Source organism: Diabrotica undecimpunctata, chromosome 6 (genome assembly GCF_040954645.1).
Source record: "Diabrotica undecimpunctata isolate CICGRU chromosome 6, icDiaUnde3, whole genome shotgun sequence".
Taxonomy (NCBI): Eukaryota; Metazoa; Arthropoda; class Insecta; order Coleoptera; family Chrysomelidae; genus Diabrotica; species Diabrotica undecimpunctata.
In genome coordinates, this window is record NC_092808.1 from 53,307,217 (window position 1) to 53,328,258 (window position 21,042).

Below are 21,042 nucleotides of genomic sequence, written 5' to 3' on the forward strand. Positions count from 1 at the left end.
TAGTTCTGAACGTGTAATTAGTGAATAATATTAAAATCAAAATCCTGTTCAAAGTTAAATGTGACAGTGTACTGAAAATCGTAGAATTCTGTGAGTACAAAACTGCATTATTAATAACCTTAAAATCAGAAGTTTAAAAAGCAAAATATTTTATCGATTTCAATTCAACTTATCGATTATTGACAACAACATTTTGCTGGTTCTTGCTACTAACAAGTAATTAGGCTAGGCTGCTGTTTAATTTTATTAAGTGGCCAAGTCCGGCTTTAGATCCTCTGTGCCAATGTACGTAAATTCTCAGCGGGAAGATGGATGAACCGGAATCAGCTACTACCTCACGAAATATACCCACTACGTCACATATATCTTACTCCAATGCATTAAATAGTTTCAAATATCCTTCAAAAGACCAAGGTATTATACTTTCAACCATACAAGGAATAAAAGTTTTCGAATATATAAAAGCTGTTGGATCAATAGTACAGCCCAAAAATGTTGTTTGGGCATCCAAAATATCAAACAACCGCATCTGCATCTACCTCTCCTCTAAATATGTAGTTGATCAATTTCTTAGCTCCCACAAATATATAAATATTGATGGTAACCAGATTGAAGTAAGAAGACTTATAACCCCCGCCCAGAGACTCATCATATCTAATGTATGTCCTACTATACCTAATAGCTTAATTGAAGAGCACTTAAAAACTATGGGTATAAAATCCGCCTCCAACATGACGTTTCTACGAGTAGGCATGCAAGACTCAGAATACAGCCACGTACTCAGCTTTAGGAGGCAAATGTTCATAAGTCCTTTAGAAAATGCATCAATTCCTGACTCATTTCTAATCTCATTCGACAATACATCATATCGACTATACATTTCCATAGATGGTTTAAACTGCTCCAGATGCAAGATTGTCGGACATCAAGACTCTGACTGTCCTTCTTTATCATCATCAAGCAACTCAATTAATCAAATGGAAACTGACCACCACGTGAATATACATAACTCCACCAATGAAAAATATAATCAGCTACAAGATCAACCACGAAACCAATACCAAGAAGATACCGAAACATTAATGGAACCAGAACCCAATACCATACAAAATCACGCATCAGCTACAAAAGACCAAACCACTTCCTCACAAACAAACAATGAATTACAAATCTTGAATCAACCAAAAATATTCCAAGATAATTCCTTAGTAATTGAAAGCGATAGAAAAAGCACTAAAATTACTCCTACAACTAAAAGACAAATATCCTCTCCTGAAATTCTTGAAAATGACCTACCTCCTCCCGATACTCAAAAACCTAAGAAAAAGCCTAAAACCCAAGAAGATATATCAATTATTCTAAATCAAATTAAAGAAAAAATTGAAAATAGAAACCCTTCCTTTACACTTACTTTTCATGAAATATGTGATTTTCTGGCAAATTCCCTTCACTCAAAACATCCTGAAGTCATTGTTAAAAATTATTCAAATGAAAGCCAAGAAATAAAAGAAATTTTAAACTTTATATATTCCCAAATACAAAATAAAACTTTAAAAAACAATATCACCAGATTGAAGAAGAAACTGCTTTTCAACAGTCCTTCTTCTACTGACGAAACTGACCAAGAATCAAGTTCTCAACAATAAATAGTTAACACATAAAGAGTTAATGGCCAGCACATTCATATTACAGTGGAACCCCAACGGTTATTTTACACATATAGAATCCATTAAGCTTCTTATACACGAATATCTTCCTTTAGTCATATGCCTAGAAGAGACCCATTTCAAGCACCAAAGTGTGACATTAAAAAATTATGTTCCTTTTCTAAGAAACCGAGTTGCAGATCACTCAAGCGGCGGAACAGCAATTTTTGTAAGGGATGACATAGAGTCAACTGAAATACAACTACAAACAAATCTCGAAATAGTTGCAGTGTCAGTCACCCACAAAATGAAAATCAATATTTGCAATGTATACTTACCTCATCCTACTGATTTAGACATAACTGAACTAAGCAATGTTTTAAACCAAATTCCACACCCAAAAATAATATTAGGCGATTTTAACTGTCACAACAGTACTTGGGGAAGTAACAAAACCGACAAATGTGGCAATCTCCTAAATAATCTCATTGATAATTTAAATTTAGTCTTACTAAACACTGGCAAATCTACTAGGTTCAATTCATACAATGGTACATTTTCTGCCATAGATCTCTCTTTATGCAGTCCGTCGCTAGCTCCTTTATTATATTGGGACACATTGGGGTATTTATATGATAGTGATCACTTCCCTATCACGATAACCATAAACACTAATGATAAATCAACTTTTCCAATTCACCAGACATGGAAAATAAAGTCAGCTGACTGGAATTTATATCGAACACTGATAGAAGAACAAACAAACAAATATAATTTAACCAATAACGCAAACCAAAACCTGGAAATATTTAATAACATTATTATTTCTGCAGCAACAATCGCAGTGGGAAAAACAAAATCGAGTCAAAGGCAGCCAGTTCCTTGGTGGAATAACGAAATTGCACAAGCACTCACTTTGTCTAAACACGCTTTTAACGTTTACAAGAAACATAAAACTATCGAAAACCTTTTAAGGTTTAAAAATCTCAGAGCTCAAAGCAGACAATTAATCAAAAAGCAAAACGAGAAAGTTGGAAAAAGTACGTTTCTTCAATAAATCCTTCCACTCCCTTAGGCAACATATGGAACAAAGTCCGTAGAATAAAAGGTACAAAATACTTTCGATGTATAGATACTCTATCATATAATAACCAAATGCATTCAAACAAAGAAGATATTCCAGAAATACTAGCAGATATATACGAACGTAATTCTAGTGATTCTAATTACAGCCTATCCTTTCTAGAGCACAAAAAACTAACGGAGTCTTCAAATATACAAATCACAGAGAGTGGCAATCCAATAAACAAACCAGTAAGTCTTCAAGAATTAGAATTTTGTTTAAGTGCTAAAAATTCGAGTCCAGGACCTGATGATATCCACCCTCTTTTCTTACGAAATCTTCCTCTGAATGCAAAGCTAATATTAGTTGATATTTTTAATAATATTTTTATTCATCATGACTTTCCTGATCTATGGTCGCAAGCAACTATAATTCCAATCCTTAAATATAATAAACCAAAAGACGATCCAAATTCCTATCGTCCAATATCACTTACGTGTTGTACCTGCAAACTTTTAGAAAAAATCCTTAATTATCGTCTTAAATGGTACCTCGAAAACAATAACCTAATAAGTATCAGACAAAGTGGATTTCGTACGGGTAGATCCACAACAGACAATCTAATAACACTTGAATCAAGTATACATGAATCCTTTCTGCACAACCAAAAACTTATTGCCGTGTTTTTTGACATAAGAAAAGCGTTTGACACAACATGGAGACATCTTATACTAAAAACACTTCAAGAATGGGATGTTCAAGGGCACATGTTGTCCTTTATTAAGAATTTTCTAGAAACACGAACTTTTCGAGTCAGAACCAATGGATTTACATCCTCCAGACGAGTACTTCAAAACGGCACTCCACAAGGATCTACTCTAAGTCCTACTCTTTTTCTAGTTGCAATAAATAGTATTATACATCAAATAAAACTACCTGTATTTACTAGCCTATATGCAGATGACTTAGTCATTTATCTAAGAACAAACAATGTAACTCTGGGAACACATATACTGCAAACTACCTTACACACAATTGAAAGCTGGTCGCAAAACACGGGTTTTATATTCTCTAGTGAAAAGACACGTTATTTAATTTTTAGCAAAAGAAAAAATTATCCTAATGTTCAATTAACACTAAATGGAGTTGTTTTGAAACAAGCAGAAGAAATAAATTTCTTAGGACTTTCTTTTGAACGTAAATTAAACTGGGAAACCCACATCACCAATCTGCAACGTTCTTGCCAATCCAGAATTAATCTACTAAAGATGCTGTCAAATACCTCTTGGGGGGCAGATACAACAACCTTACTTACTCTATATAGATCACTAATACGAAGTAAACTAGACTACGGCTGTTTATGCTACGATACTGCTAACAAAACATCTTTAAAAAAACTTGACTACATTCAAAATATGTGCTTGAGATTAGTTTTAGGTGCCACAAGAACTAGTCCAGTAAGTAGCTTACAAGTTTTGGCTAATGAACTGTCCTTAAGCCAACGAAGGCAACTCCTATCACTAAATTACGTTGCCAGAATTTCAGCAAACAACAGCATCGTAACCTACTCAACAATACTTTGCAGAACAAATATAACGTCCGATCTTTACAGAAACATTGCAATAAAAAAACTACCATTTCCCGAACGAATAAAACGTATTGGTCTTAATTTAGAACAGTTCAGTCTTACTATGCCTATTCATGTAAATGTTCCTCCTTGGATGATTAAACATCCAAAAATAGACACGTCTTTAAAAGAACTCCCGAAACATTCCACACATCCTTTCCTTATACAGCAAGCTTATAAAAATGTAATATCCAAATACCCAACAACCCATCAAATCTTCACTGATGCTTCCAAATGTCATGAAGGACATGCTGCAGCCTACATCTACGAAAACGTCAAGTCTACCATACGAATCCCAACAAATTGTTGTATATATACCGGAGAACTTACGGCAATTCATCAGGCCGTGAAAAAATGTTGTTCTATCAATGAAAGCAAATTTGTTATCATCACCGATTCAATGAGCGCATTACTTGGAATAAAACAGCTATATACAACTCACGCCATACTTCTCAAGATCAAAGAAGAGTTATCTTATCTACAGACTCAACAAAAAGATATTTCCTTTATCTGGGTACCTTCCCATATGGGAATAAGTGGTAATGAGGAAGTGGACTCTCTGGCAAGCAATGCAACCACCGACCAAAGTATTGCTATCATAAATCAAATGCCTTGGACTGATCACAAAGTAAATATCAAAGCCCACGTACACAGAGCGTGGCAAACTACTTGGGATCACACTGCTAATAAACTCAAAGAATGTCTAAGTCAAGTAGGAACCAAACTCATCTTACCAAATAATAGAAAAGACCAAGTCATCATTAACCGACTCCGAATAGGACATACTTTCCTTACACACAAGCATATCTTCAACCAGGAGGCTGCTCCGTTGTGTACCAAGTGCAATACTCAGTTGTCAGTGAAACATATAATTGTTGAGTGTCCAGTGTACCAGAACGAAAGAATCGCGTGTGCCCTTAGTGATAATTTAAAAAGTATACTAACGTCAAATTTACAGTCTTTATTAAGTTATCTTAAAATGACTAAACTATATACCAGATTGTAAAAAATATTTTTTTTATGCAACAATATGTATCTTACTGTTTGTGTATGTCCCCCCGCTAATAACCCTTAGTGGTTGATGCGGGTATATTTGTTTAAATAAAAAAAAAAAATTTTAGTTGACATCCTCCTCTGATACGTCTAAAGGTGGGAAACAGTGAATAGAATGTAAATTTATAGGTTTTTATCGCTAAATTTCTCATCTCTACTAGTTTCATCTCTTTTATCTTACAACTTCATATATGTTTTCCATCGTTTGCTTTATTTTGCCGGTTATTAGCGCGCTTATCACTGTATTTATATAAATATGTAACTACCAATATTTTGATATAATTTCCAATATATAATACAAAAGCCGCAGTACCTATTTTCCTGGTGTTAATTTTCCTAGAACTTAATAGATAAATACTTAATCCGCTTGACCACGGGAGCGAACTAGGTTATGGTTTTCGGAGCGAACTAGTATGTAATTAAGAGGGATTTTTGAGCTTGGGAGCGAACTAGTGTGCCCGAAGTAGATTTTTTGAAACAAAGTGGAACATACATCTTGGAGATAAAGATCAGCTAAATAAACTAGACACATTTGCAAAAGTTCGTCCAATGATTAACCTGTTAAACAAAAGTTTTTTAAAATATAGCGTTTTCGGTTAACACTTATCAGCCAACACTTTGGCCGCTATTTAGCAAAAATGTTGAAGAAAGGGAAGCCTGTTCGTTTCGGGTACAAAATGTTGTACCTTGATATTTGATACTTCTACAACTTATGCTAGAAAATCCAACCAAAATATTTTAAAAGAGTTCAGTATGAGTGAAGAAGTTGTTATCAATCTTTTAAAAGTTGTGGAACACAAGTCTGCACACAAGATATATTTTGATAACTTCCTCACCAGCTACAAGTTGTTAGTTTATTTGAACCAACAAGGATCCTTCGCCACTGGAATAATGCGTGAAAACGGGTTGCTAAATTGCACGTTGGAGAACACAAAATCCATTGGGAAAAAAGTCGCGGTGCTATGGATTTTCGCTATGATTAAACTAATAAAGAAGTGAAAACGCTACAGAATTGTACATAAGGAAAATCCAATTTTGGAGTTTGATTTTAGGTCAAAACTTGGGGAAAGCCTTGTTAGTGTTTACAAAAGAAGCACATAATCTGTTAGAGGTCGTGGTTATAGTTCATCCTTACCATCTACCTCGCGTTTGGTTAATATGCGCTATATGGCTGAAGGCAATACTGAAAACTGGAGAAGGCGTTGTAGGCTATGTAAAAGTACAACTATTTTTATGTATAAAAAATGTAATATACCCTTGCTTCCACAATTTTTCAAAGATTACCACAAGTGAAAATACAATTTGTTACTGTTATACGTATAGTCTCAATGTTGCGTTAACGCAACGTTAAAAAAATGGATGTGTAATTTTTTGTCAAGTAGCTTTTGACTTATCTTTATTTGTGTTAAATTAAAAAATATTGAATAAAAAACATTGGTTTTATTGTGTTTTCTACAAGTGGGGAAGAAGTGTTTTCTACAATAAGAAGAGGATTTAAATATAACACTAAGATGGTCGTCCGTTGACCCAAGCTGAAGTGGTAATGACCCATTCTTAAAAGTCGAAGTATCGCTGTGCAAAGTTACACTAAATTGACAAATAAAACAGAAGTGAATGCCTTTATTGGATTATTATGATCATCTGGTGCATTACGTATTTCTACCTCTAACAATGATCAAAACATAAGCAAAAAGGAACTAAAGGCTATAAGAACTTTAAAAAAATGAAGACTCCATAATCATGCTACTAGCAGACAAGGGGAATGTAACTGTAATAATGGATAAAATTCAATATGAAAACAAAATTAAAGATCTAATAACAAACGGACCTTATACAAAATTAACAAAGGATCCAACAAAGCCTTTGGAAATCAGAAACAGAAAGAAGATTAATTACACCTCATTACAGTAAGACACCTTAATTTTATGGAGTACGGAAAGTTCATAAAACGAATATACCACTTGGACTTATTTGTAGTACCATGAATTCTCTTTATAGTAAACTGTCAAAATTTAAGGAATCATTAAATCCTTATACGATAGAGCCACAATTGCTTGTTCTAACAAAAATTCGTTCTTGGAGGAAAAACATTTGTTAACATCTGTTTTATTAAAAAATGATTATCATTTATCGTTATATATAAGGAATTTGCAACAATCGACCGAATAGAACAAAACAACTTAAAACGAGATCCTACAGCTTACACTAGGAATAATACGAGAAACATAACAATACCATACATAAAAGGATTATCAGAAAAACTTAAAAAGATAGGAAATAAATTCAACATTTCAACAACATCCAAAACAACAAACACATATAGATCTAGTTTATATAAAACTAAATCTAACAATGACCAAGAAAGAACAAAGAATTGTATTTATAAAATACCTTATGAATGCGATCAGTTTTATTTAGGCGAAACATCAACGCCATTAAATGTTAGAGTGAGTGAACATCAATCTTATAATAAAAATAGAGAATTTGATAGAACTCAAATATGTAAACACGCATGGGAAAATGAACATAGGGTTCAATGGAATGATTCAAGTATATTCCTAAAAGAAACAGATGGTAAAAAGAGAAAAATCAAAGAAGCGGCTCTAATGGTAAATGAGATCAATTGTGTCGCAAATTCCTCGGCAGAATGCAGTAGGATCGGGCTACCCATATTAAAAGAGGAAGTTAATAAAAGGAAAATACCAGTATTAGCAAGTCAGTAATATATCGAGGATACAACATTTATGTTTTTTCTTAATAACAAACAAATAAAATCAGAATTTGGTGTTTACTGAGAGTAAACTAAATGTAAGACCAAACACTTACCATGTCGGGATAGTATTATGAGGTTTTTTCCTGTTTTTTCCTCATGATTTACTATGGAACCACTAACAGGAAAATGTTATTGTCATCATGGTATGTGGTTGTTTTTAAAGACGAATTAGATGCTATGATTTTTTTCTGACGAATATTCTTAAGTTAAAGTTGATTTCATGTAATCGAATAAACTATCTTACAATAAAGTCGTCCCAGGAACGAAACTCAGCAATATTGGCAATATCATTTTAAAGTCGTCTACATTAAAATGTATAATGTATGTCTGAATTGTCAGTATAACTGAGTCAGATTAAATTAAATTATTATCACCAAGTAACAAAAAATAAAATTTGTTTAATTTGTTAATGTCTGTATTTTGAGAAAGATTTCCGAAGTGGAACTTGAAACATCAATAAACTTGTTTTAACCTTCAGTTGTGCCAGCTTTTTTCTTTCGAAAATTTTCGGTGCCAATACATAAAATCAACCGAAATATAACAGTAGATAACTGGTTCATCTCTGGCGAATCAAATAACGAGACAATTCAAACCTACTCTCTTGAGAACACTCAGAAAAAATACCCGAGGAATTTCACCATCTTTTTTCGGTAAAAAGGAAATAATTCTACGAAAATAAAACTATCCTCTCATACACTCCAAAGCCCAAAAAGTCTTTTTTTGCTGTCAACAATCCATCACGTTGATTCGTTAAATGCTGTTACAGGAACACTAAACTTTATACACACCTATAATAAATCAAAAGGAGGTACAGATACGTTTGACCAACTATGCCATTCTTATATTGCATCACAAAAATTCAGATGATGGGCACTAAGATTTTTTCCAAATGCTTAATACAAGTTATATAACTGCAATTGTATTATTTTCTCTTAAAAATCCCCATTGAAAAGAAAACACATCTAATAGTAGATCATTTCCGAAAAGTTTGGGAATGGCTTTAATTGAACCACTAATGCGAGAGAGAGACTTCTAATACCTTCTTTACAGTGGTCACTTAGGCAAAAAATTTGTGGCATTCTTCAAGTTGAAGACCTTTCAACACATCTTACTAGTTTAGTAAAGCAAACTATAAGGTCCTATTTCTACAAAGGAAAAGATAGGAAAACGAAGCACGCACGCTCGGCTTGCTAAAAATTTGTTTAATTTATTAATATTTTGGTAAATTCGCCATCAACAGCATGCAATATTATATTGAATAAAATAATTTACCTTTTACTTAGCAAGGTTTAATATGAAATATTATTGTAAATAATGTTTTCTGTCTACATTAATTATTATTTTTTAAAGCACTACTCACATTTTTTTTGTCTGTTCCAAAATCTACTTTTACAGTTTTTAGTTAATAGCGTCGTTGTTTATATCGTCAGCAAAAAAATGATTTAGTACCTTGCCTAAAATGTCGTATGTTATTTCAAAAAATTGAGAGGCTTTTGCAACTGTACACACCTTTTGAGATATGGCACAACAATACCCTCGAACATTCCAAATAGCTAAGAGTGTCCTGTCCGTGTATTTACACATATTCTATTCAAATATTAGTCAGAATCAGAGCGTCTACGATGCTTGTAAATGTTACCGTTTCCCTTCGTGAATATGGATTCCATATTTTCCGATAAATCAACCATTTTCATCCACTAGTTCCACAGTATATGTGTTTTAGGTAATCAATTTTTGGCAGTAGTTTTAGCTTCTCTGCATGTGTTTACAGCTTCACTTGGTCGTAAGTACAAAATAAGATAAATTGTAAAATAAATTAGCCAAATAATTATTGTGTTTCCGTCTTACCATCAGGATCTAGCAGGGATTTATGTCAGACTACTGGTTAGAGAGATATTATGTGTATTTCCACTTCCGAAATCGAAATCGAAATGTCAAAATAAACATATGTTTGACTAAAATTGTATAAAGCCAGTGTGAGACCAATATTAACATATGTTTCAGAAACAAGACCAGACACAGCCACAACTCAAAAGCTACTGGAAACTTCAAAGGCGAGAGAACTAAGAATAATTACAGGAAATAGCGTTAAGAGCTCGAAAGAGAAGTAAAGACATTAAAAGAAAATGTAACGTACAGTGTGTAAATGAATGGACACAAAATAGAAAAAAATAATGAATTAACCACATAAGCAGAATGGAGGACACCGGTGTCCTTAAAATAGCAAGAGATAAGTCACGAATCGGCAAAAGAAGTATAGGACGACCGCGCAAAAGATGGACAACCTTCCATAGAATTATTAGTTCGCCAATGAACAAGTAGAATTGCTTATAAAGAGGAAGAAGAAAAAGAAATTGTGGACAATTCTCATAATAATAAGCAAAAAATATTTTGCAGGGTATGATCCATTCAGTATTGACGTATGGGTCAAAAGCAAGTTATAGCCAAAAATATGACACGCAAAGTCACTTTGGTTTAACTCCACCATGTAAGGAATAAAACTATAATAGGAAGAATATAAACACGGTAATGAAAACGGTGAGAAATCTACGATAAATCAATAAAGAAAGATTAGCATCAAAAGTTTAAAACGGAACACCGGCAGTAAGAAACGTTGAATGTTCACTAAGAAAATTCATCACAAACATTTACATGAAAATGAGAAGTCGAGGATTCCACGAAGTATACTGAAACTAGAGGAAAAAATAGCGTATTGAATGCGAGAAGCGACAATATTAAACTTGCAAAAACTGATTATAAGTCAGGAGTCAATTATATAAAGGGATAAAATACCGAAATAATAAGTAAAAGATTAAAAACAATACCAAAAATAAAGACGAGTATTCTACGCAATTACGTAGATCTAAAAAAATTATCGGGGGACATCTTGAATCTCCCGAAAAATGAACATTAAGAAGATTAAAACAAACATTTATGAAAAAAAAAATAAAAACAAATTACCATGTACCTATTTTCAAATATCCTTCGCATTAAATAATACCATTCTGAGAAATAAAACTATTTCACGAAAGTTACTTTTTCAAAAGAAATATATATTTAAAACAAAACAAAACCTGGAAATTTTACCTTTAGGCAAGTGTGATATAGGTACTGACGACAAGACAGTGATCAAAAATAAAACTATGCAAAATAAAAATAGTAACCCAACAAACATACAAGATTTTACAACAAGCATAGAGCAAGGAAAACATAGACTGATCACATGATAATATAAATAACGGAAAGAGGAGTAAGTAAAATAAAAATTGACATAAAGATCAGGTAGAGTAAAAACTTGTAGAATTATGAAATAATCTTTGTCAATATAAAATATAAGACTAATTATATTGCTTTAATTAAGAATAACTTTAGTTTAGATTTTATATTTTAAAAATATTTTAATTATTACTAATTACCTATAAGAATTAGTAAGTTTAATCATCCATAAAACTAGACATCTCGACTCTCAGCCCATAAAACGCTTCCAGAAATCAAATGAAGAAATGTAGTCCTCAAAATCATTAATTATAAACAAACGAAGAAGGCAGAGGCGCGAGGAAAAAATGAAATTCTTGCAAAGCGACAGCAGCTCACAAATCGGCTCGAAACTTATTTCAAGTCCGTTCAACCGCATCGTGCCCCCCACTTTTCCCCCACTTTTCCAGGTGTAGCATAGTGGGGGTGTTATCCCCTCCCGGTCCCGCCCCTTATTGGCTGTCAACATTATGCACAAAACAGTTGAAGCCCAGTTACGGACACGTTATGTTGTCCGCGTGAAGATATTAATACACGATTTTATTAATTAACACCTAACACCTGTATAGTTTTAAGTCCTGTGGATTTTTCAGTGCTGTGTTTTAAGGACTATTTACTTGTTTTTTGTGCCTGTGCGTGTTATATTTTTATTGTAGTGACTCAAGTGTTATAGGATTTAATTTTCATTTAGGACAGGAATGCTGAAAGGTAATTAAACATTTTAATTATTTAAATCGAGCTTTACTATTGTTTAATTTAACTACTTAACAGAACATAAATACGCAGTAAACATGGAAATATTGTTTTGTAAACATCGTAAACCTCAAGTGTCTTTGTAAAGATTTTATTTCTATATAAACTTATTTATAAACAAATAGTATGTTCCCACCAAATCAGATAAGGGGAAAAAACAAAACCAACCCTTAGTTTATACATAAGGTAACTGAGAGATAAATTTTTACGACTGAGCAATATAAAGTATAAACATTTTAAATATTTATATTTTAAAACACGAACTGTCTTGAAGTCTAGTTGGAACTTTAAAAAATGATGTATGACATAACTATATCACATAATATACAATTCTTATTACCTAGTTACAGTAGGATCTTGCCTTTAACTCACTCTATGATTAAACATTCCATCCAAAATAAACTTTAGCATACTTCCATTTATGCCGGTATTGTTTTCCTATACGATGTTCGTTCAATAAAGATCAATGAAGTTTCTTGAAGAAAATAAAAATTGTGAGTTTTCATAGGTACTCCCAGGAATACTTTTAAGCATCATAGAAATTAATATTTTTCAAAATGGAATGATACGGTTAGGAAAACAACTTTTAATTCTCTCAAATGCAAGAGAATCGCTTTTTATTGCTCTTTTATAATAATAAAAATTAGAGCTTCTTTTGAAGAGGATACACTTCATATTTTTGTACAATCTTTATTATTGTTGACATTTATTTAAGGAAGTTTACTAGTGATAATACAAATAAATTAGGTGTATTGTTTTATATTCGATATTGTAATTATTGCTTTTGAGTGTCCATGGTGAATAATGAAGTACCTATATAGTAGCTAGTATTAAATTAATTGTTTAAATGGGTTTTGTTTGTCAAATTTGTTAAAACAAATAAAAAAAATATTGATATGATTCCGAATAATAATTTGTTTTGGAAAAGACATATTGAATGATAATATATATGAGAAACTTTTAAAAACTGATGACAAACCGAAAATCCTATGAAGTATTTTAAAACTATTGAAATAATAAGACAAAAGCTTAACTTGAACTGACGTAAAAGCAGCTAAAAAAAGTTTTAATAATGTAAATACATATGACACTATATATCGTTCTTCTTATTAGTTATTATAATTTCTGATACAAGATTTAAGCATAAACAAATTTTCTGTTTATATTTGTTTATGTTAATACGTTTTCCATACCGTGTTTGTAATAAACTTTTTTTTTAACAAATGCAAAAACGAACTATAAATTATTAAATACTTTTAAACAGTACATTATCTAATTCTTTATCTCATAATCATATGTAATAGCACGTTAAAATTCAACAAGAAAAGAGATGATCTTTGATTACTTCAAAACTTGACAAGGAAAATTCAAAAACATATTTTAAATTAAATTATTATTTTAGAAATAAACAGTTTCAATGTATAACATCAAAATACCTAGTAAATATATACGTCAACGTGCTTTTTTGAAATTACTAATATTATTTGGAATTATGTGCAATTTGAGCGACAATAACACTGTTATAATTTACTGTAAAATAAATAAATTGATGACTACAGAAAATATACATGACATTACTTTATCATTTGTTTATGTAATTTTACGTACATCTTAAATCAGCGTCATAACATTAACCGTACGTATATCATTAGAGCTACTTTATTTCTCTCTATTTATACGAAATTATACTCTTATTAAAAAAAGATATTGCCTAAACGAAAAGCTAACCAGCATATTTTTAGTGTTGAAATATTGCACAATTAAACTTCCTCCTGTCTAACTTTTACTTTGTATAAAAGACACAAAATACTAGAGCACAAAAATTGATAGGCACAATTAAACAGAATAACACAAAGTATAGATGTAGTTTTGAGATAAATCAACCAAAAATCCCCTCCAATACAACTTTTTTCTTAAACGAATGGTTAGACTACTTGTCGCCGACAATATTGCGAAATATCTGTGGAAATAAACCTGTTAGGATACTATATTTTCTAAAAATAAATTTATATTCCCAGCCATGTATACCTGCCTAAAAAATATTTATAGATAAATTATGTATACAGTAATTTTAAAATATTAGGAACAATAGAGTATTTCAGAATTTTCTAGGAACATAGGTGTTTCAATGAATGTTTTTCAAATAATATGCATTGTACAATATTAACAGTCAATAATAAGGTTTTTGATAAATTATTAAGTGATTGTTGTCTTCTCAATCATCGTTTTCTGGTGATTTACCTACAGTATATATCTTATTCTTATGTATTTTTTTTTCTGCTGGAATTGATTCTACTTTATTTACTTATATTTTGTTTGTATGTTTGTAATAGTTTTATTTCTACAAATATTATAATTTTATAAATTATCTTCTTCAATGTAAAATCAATTCAATCAATTTTTCTCATATTTTCGACTTCCTTAAATATTCCTTGTGGAGCACCGATATTTGTCATGAATGTGGTTGTTATAGTCCGTTTTAAAATTCTTGATAGTACAGTTTTTAGGAGTTGAAATTTTATGTTGTATTGTACTCGAAGTTTGTCGGGTGTACAATATTTATATTTTTTCATAGTCCTTCATAAATACTGTTGTAATCGTCTACTATAAATACTCAACTATCATAAATTTCCCAGTCGAGACTAGTACATCTTTTATAACGGTGGCAACTACTACTACCTTTTTTGACTAAATATTTGTATAAACTGCATAAAAAGCCAAAGCAGGCATTATGCTGATATTTATCATACTTTTCCTCACCCCAGTCGCTTTTTCATTATTCATACAAATATCACGCGTGGCAAAGTGTTCTGTCACCCTTAAAACTCCTTCTAGCTTGAATAGCATTTAGTTGTATCGACTAGAATAATTTTACATATGCAAATTATGCACACGCCAGTCTACGTCTCGATGCAAATTTTAGGCTTAGAATCAGCACGAGTCAATTTCTCAATGCACCCGAAGATTTGCATGTCATTAGATTTACCTGCAAATGTTTCTATTCTGTTATAACTATTTCCCCTGTACAATATGGAACAGTATAATATGCTAGATGCATTGAATAAACAGTATTGTGATTCTCAATTCGGTAATAAGTGCTTGGTTAAAATCTGCATGATAACGGAATTATGTTGCGAAAAACCCAAATGGATAGATTTCTTTTGTAGGTAACGTTATGAATTCAATTTTAATATTACCAACATTGAGCTGCTGCTAAACCCTTCACAATGTTTGTCCATGATCGGTTTCTGGAGCACTTATATTGTACAGAAAATCATACCTGACTATTGCACAGTATATCCAAATTATAAAAGATTTTAATTTTTATTGATTTAGATTGACTCCCTACTTTATTTTTTTTTAAAGCTTTGTATTTGTTTTTTTCGTTCTACAATTTATTTAATACAATTAGCCCTCTGTGGCTAGGTGTCACCTTATTGTCCTTATAAGGATTATTTTCCCTTTTATAGCTCTAATTCTGATTTCTTTTGTATATATATATTTATTAGAAGTCATAACTTATCATGTCAAAATGTCATTTTGAAGACAATAAATAGTGATGAGAATGTAATTCGAACAGCAAAAGATAATATTAAACAGATAATGTGAGAACTGACAAGAGGTGATTGCTACTCATTGCGATATACTGTAAACATACGTCATTTGTAGTGTTTGTAAGTGATCCTAATTTTCAAATGATGGAATAATGATCTATTGACTTCCATTCTACTCCCAGCGTTATCTCGGAATACGTTATAGCTCCTCCTCATGTGATAAAAATCCAGGTTTTTCTATTAATACAGCTACTTACGTTACTTTGCTAAATTTTGTGAAGATACATCTTAACCTTTCCCTTATTCAACAAAGCTTTGTTTTCTTAGATTACTCTAACTTAGCAACATTTCTGTTTGATTGAGTCGATACTTTATCTAACGTACATCTTCAAGTTTTTTTTAAGTAGTTTTAGACAGAATGATAGAGGAAATTTAATTAAACCAATGAATTGTATACATATTTAGTATCTATGTAAACACATTCCATGGAAGTTACTTGAAACTTACGAATTCAAATACTTGATACGATTTGACTCTAGATACTTACTGATTTAGAGTGGCAATAAAAATATAAGTGTGTTCTTAAGTGTAAAATAATAATTAGAAACCTTTAAATTGTTTATTGTTATTGCTTTCGATTAAATCAGTATAAACTACTACCTACGTAAATAATAACTCAATAATTTATTAAGCCATAACATTTAGTGCAAAAGACATGAAGAAACGAAATTGAAACTGTTAAATAAAATCCATTTTAATTCAGTCAAATAAAAGATGCAGTCATTATACTAAATTTTGAACTGACTCAGTTTTTTTTCTTCCAAAAAAGAAGAAAAATGTAAATGTACGTAAACAATTTTATAAAAATAAGTAAAAATACCTCACAACTCCAGCATTCTTCCTAAAATAATAAAAAATTATTAAAGAAAAAGTAGATGGATTAAATTTTGCAAGTTCGCTAAGACAAAAGTAGGATCATATATCGGCATATGTTGTGTTAAATGCTATGAGCGCAACAATTGTAGGAAACTTCAGTTTTCCTCTGCTTCATCCTAAATATTATAGAGATTATTTTACATAAGATTTTATATAATTATTTTTCCCTACTTCTCATACCTTTAATCAGTATTAAAACTAAATTTTTATATTTGTCCCTTAATTAATAATATTATGACGGTTTAATTGTTACACGATTTTCTTTAGAGCAGATACTTACATAGAACGAATAATGAACAACAGATCAAGGCAAATAGAGACAATTTTAAACTAGATTAACATCAAGATGTCTAAAAAAAAGATCTGGAGAAATGTATTTAGGAAAGCGTTTCATAAAATAAAAGGTAACTTATTACAAACGAAATGAAAGCCTGGGACAAAGATACAAATAACAATCTCAGTGAAGTTATCAAAAACATAAAATTTGTTTGCATCTTTAACTTATTGGCAGTTTATCACAGATGACTTACCACAAGTTCGCTCTGAGGAGTCCAAAAGAACGAAATACTTGTAAACGAATGGTGGTGCTTATTAAAGTCAATCTTAACTATCTTTCGTATTATTTGCAGTTGTTTGGAGCTTTCTTTGTACGTTTAGCATTTATAGATTAACGATTTTATATTAGAATTGTTGATACGATTTCTTGCAAGAGTCATTTTTTTAAATTTTTTATTTTTTAATATGGTAATGAACCTATATATTGAATTGTTTTTTATTTTTTAAATAATATATTTTGGAAAACAATCTTACGCTATAAAGTATTTCAAATTTTGCATTTGTCATACATATGAAAACGAGTATTTTTGTTTATACTGCTCGATGATATTCCCAGCAATTTTATAACTGTTTCTTAAATAAAATAAACTGTCAACATGTACGATGACAAATACTTGCATTATGCTGCTGAATATACTCTGATGCAATTTCTTCCTTTCACTATTAATTTAAAACTGAACAATCTAAAGCATTTTCACTTTTGCGCACTTTCCAGTTTGTGTTGCCTTTATAAGGATAATTAATGTAAAATACAAATATCTACATATAAAAACACAGATAGAATACGAAATAAGAAGTGGTGTAATAGTTGAAAAACCAGTAATCGTTTCTAAGCGTACTGTCAGTAAAAATGAACTATTAACCTTCAGCTAGTTTAGCCTGAAGCGGTTGTAATTTTTTTATTGTTAATTTGTACTTATTATTATTCTTAAGAAGATATGCATGATAATTATATTCTTACAGGTAATTTACGAAAGTTTCCATAAAACATCGCATCGTCATTAAACAATCTATTTGTATATATATATATATATATATATATATATATATATATATATATATATATATATATATACATATAGAGTTACAACGTTCGACTTCTTGCGAATCCCCGCCATTCATCCCTGTCATGCGGTAGTATCCACGTCTCTACCTCTTATTTCATACAACAATTGGATACTTTTCGTATCGAACTTTTGGATGGTTCCCGTCGTTTTCTTCCTCTACCTTTAACTCAATAACTTGATATTCTTATATTCTTCATTCTTTGAAGATAACACAACCCTTTAATGTGTATGCCCATTTTATTATCTTTTATTGTGTGCTTTACTTTCCTTATTTTGTTGTCCTGTATTTTACTCCCCGTATTTCTAAGCTACAAGTTATAATAATTCTTACTCTGCTTCTCTAAATTTTTTATCACATTGTTAAGATTAATATTTCTATTCTTACTCCAGTTAATTATGATACAGCTTTGTTTTTATCTTTAATTGTTTCGTTCAGTGTTTAATTGTGTGAGTTTATACTCTGCTTTTTTATCATTTAGTTGTAAGTCTCTGTTGTCCCCAGTACACATGTATTTAGTATCTTTCATATTATACAATCAATTTCGTTGGGATATATTCGAAGTCGTCGTAATCTAACGATACAACCACTTAATCGTTTTCAAAGCTTATTTTCCTTCAGCTGCAATAGCATTGTTCTACATTATCGTTCCCATTGACTCAGTATTGGCCTAAGAATATTTTAAATATTGTTAAAAAAAGTACGCATTTTTGTTTAAGCCCTGTCGTAGTCGTAAAGAGGTTTGCTTTTGTTAATTCAATGATAATATTAGTTATTTGTTTCAAGTGTCTTCCACAGTTTAATGTGCCCACTTTTATAGTGACCACGTTTATTTTTATCACCTTTCTTGAACATCTGCGTTAAATAATTGGTTTTCCACTCTTTGTTCTTGTTTATTTATACGTTTGAAATCGTTTTGCTTTGCTTTATTTCGTCATTACTTCTCCATTTTTGTTACTCTGCAGCAGGCAACCCATCTCTGTTGCTACTATCTTACTGCTGTTTTTCTTGTTTATAATCAAATTTTCAGCCCCATATGTCATAATACTTTGCACTACTGTTTTATAAATCTATGTTTTTATCTTCATATTTAGGTGTCTATCCCACCATACTGAGTTAAGTTGTCAGATTGCTGTTCTTGTTTGTCCTAGTCTTTGCTTAATTTCTTTCTCTGTTGTTGCCTTTTTCGTGATTATAAACCCCAAGTATTTGAATTTATCCTGTCCTTTGATTGTTACGTTGTCGTCAATCTGTAGATCTTCTATGTCTTCTTTACTTGTAGAGATTATAATTATCCATATATATCTTAAGTTTGTGGTGCTCTATTTATAGCTTTTCAATAATATTGCATTCCTTTTTTTTCTTCTTTTGTTCATTCTCACTGTGATACCACCGTTTATCTATATATTGTCTTAAATATTTTAGCTTTTCAAAATACCTGTATTTTGACGTTTCTCTTTCTAATTAGTATAATATATTAAACAAATTATTTTGTTTTGTTAACTGGTAATACAAAAAAAAGTCAATAACTTAATTTTATCTGCTTCATTCATATTAAATATGCAAATTTTCTAAATAATATTTTATTGATATTGTAGTTTCCCTTGTTACCTCCATCCTCCACCAATTCTCCAAAATTCGATATGGTGCGGTATACTTTCTATGTATATATCAATGCGCTTAGATTATTTTCCTATGGCTTGTTTTTCTTTTCAAACACATTGTTCAATACTGATGCCATCAATTTTTATTTTACGACTGGTTGGTTCTTTGCTGACTACTATTGTTTTAGTTTTCTGGTATAAGATTGTCGTATTAAATTCTTTTGCTCTTATGTTAAATCTGTGTGGATCAGTCTTTACATACTATCTTCATCTTGGGCTATCAAAATTACGTCGTCAGCTTAACAGAGTATTTTTATTTCTTTGTTTCCCATTCTGGGGATGGGAATGGGAAACAGAGGATCTATTAATTCGAATCAACATCTAATGTGGATCTAGCAAGTGCATGGACAATATAATTGTTACAAGAAATGAATACTGAAGAAAAAAACGACAAACATTTTCTTAATGATCACTCCCTCGCCCTCACCTAATACATACTTAAAGATTATATTTGTTTAAACCAACGTGTAAAGGCAATAACAAACGTAAAAAACAAGGTAAGATATTGTTCTAGAGATATCTTTTACGTCGTATAACCCAAAATCTGAAAAATCAATTTAGTTCTAATTAAGAACTTTTAACGTAAATGTTTATTTTAACTAACGCTATCTTAAAAAGGCCCTCACAGATACTTTTCTATAAATAGTTATTTAGAAATCACTTTAACAGTATTTACCAAAGTATCCGTAACATTTTATTCGACAAATTGGTCGCTCTGTCCCCACGACATGAGGGTTGCGTGTGTAGCTGTCACCTATTTGCTCTATAAACAATGCTTACTTGTAGGTTAACGTTATGGTTTATTTATAAGAGCACAGTCATTTTAATGTCAATCTTTTCGATAAGAGAAAGTTTGGAAAACCGCAATTGGATTCATTTTAACAATGGGTAACTACCACTTGGAAGAAAACGAAAGAAAAATAATAATTGTGGTAGAATTAGTTATACATATATCTTCGTTACAATTGTAAAAATAATAGAGAATAAATAAAAGAAAAGCTTATAGACTGACTACGGAAAACTTCATTCCACCAGTTTATTAAAAAAAGTCGATTTTCAATACATAGCTAATGCAATGGAAAGAATTTCGATACATATTTCGTTGTAGTTTCATTGTGCTGGTCTAGTGATTCAAGACTATTCTTTGGATGATGATAACACTGAATTAGGATTTAAAAAATCACTTTTTTGATATTATTTAGATGATACGTACGGTTGATTTATTAAAACGAAGCTTCTATAATGGTGTTGTATTACGTTTTCTCTATAGTAAAATGCTGAAGCGAACGTCACGGATATAGCGCCACGACATGGCAT

The 21,042-nt window shown here is 31.1% G+C and overlaps 1 protein-coding gene across 5 annotated transcripts in view; it reads left to right on the top strand.

Moving 5' to 3' along the window:
- Positions 1–21,042, top strand: part of LOC140443442 (zinc finger homeobox protein 3-like) — a 929,042-nt gene that overhangs the window by 606,410 nt on the left and 301,590 nt on the right. For 3 of the 5 annotated variants that reach the window (XM_072534700.1, XM_072534704.1, XM_072534703.1), the window contains exon 1: positions 11,901–12,125. The exons of the other annotated variants lie outside the window; for them this stretch is intronic. The gene's annotated coding sequence lies outside the window, so the exon portion shown is untranslated. Of the gene's footprint in view, positions 1–11,900; positions 12,126–21,042 lie in introns of those variants that run through there. 5 annotated transcript variants of the gene reach the window in all.